The sequence below is a fragment of the Triticum dicoccoides genome, chromosome 6B, assembly GCF_002162155.2.
Source record: "Triticum dicoccoides isolate Atlit2015 ecotype Zavitan chromosome 6B, WEW_v2.0, whole genome shotgun sequence".
In the NCBI taxonomy this organism is placed as follows: domain Eukaryota; kingdom Viridiplantae; phylum Streptophyta; class Magnoliopsida; order Poales; family Poaceae; genus Triticum; species Triticum dicoccoides.
Genome location: NC_041391.1, coordinates 692,869,491 through 692,870,389, shown reverse-complemented (window position 1 = coordinate 692,870,389; position 899 = coordinate 692,869,491).

Sequence of the window (899 nt, the reverse complement as noted above, 5' to 3'; positions counted from 1 at the left end):
GAGAGAGAGGGTGGGTAACGGGCCGTTAGGTAGTGGCTAGTTTGTCGTCTGCTAGCGGACGGCAAAGAAACTTTGCCGTCTCTGCTAGCAGACGGCAATGAGGTGGGAGTGAGGTCCAGTGGAGGCCGGCTTATTGCATCCGCTAGCAGACGGCAAATAGGTGTGGTAGGTCGTTGCAATAAGCTGGCCTCCACTGGACCCCACTCTCACCTCTTTGCGGTCTTCTAGCGACGGCAAAGATATAGCTGATGGCAAATTGCGGCTTTACCATCAGCTTGTTTGTTGCCGTCTGTTTTTGTAAGCTGACGGTGAAGACATTCTTCGCCGTCAGCTAGGAGATGGTGAAGAACCGACTGATGGTAAATTCTCTGATTCCAGTTAATGACACCGGCTGCGCCGCCGCCATCTCATGGGACTTCCATGTTCCCATAGTATGGTCCTGGTCCCTATCACATGACCTCTCTTGTTTGCCTCTCCGACCGACCCGCCCTCCTCCCGAAAAAGCGCATCGTACATACCTACATGCGGATCTCACGGACGCAGCTTCAGTGCCTTAAAGGCACCTGCCTTTGTGTCCTTGACATGTGGGCCAGCCACCGGTTGGACCCACATGTCATAGGCACAAAGGCATGTGCCTTAAGGCACCGAAGCGCAGTCCGAATCTCACAAGGGTTTAAAATTTCCCAAGATATAAATTTTACATCAAAGTCTACTGAATTTAGAAGATATTGACCCAGTTTTATTTTTTTGTCAGGGGCCGAAATTGAATGTAATGTCATAATTGTCTGCACCAAGTCCGAATTGTGGAGGTAAAGGTATTTTGGCACCCAAGTAATTTAGGGAATTGCATCGAATTTTTCACAAAGTTAGAAATTATACATCTATAAACTCAATTCTGG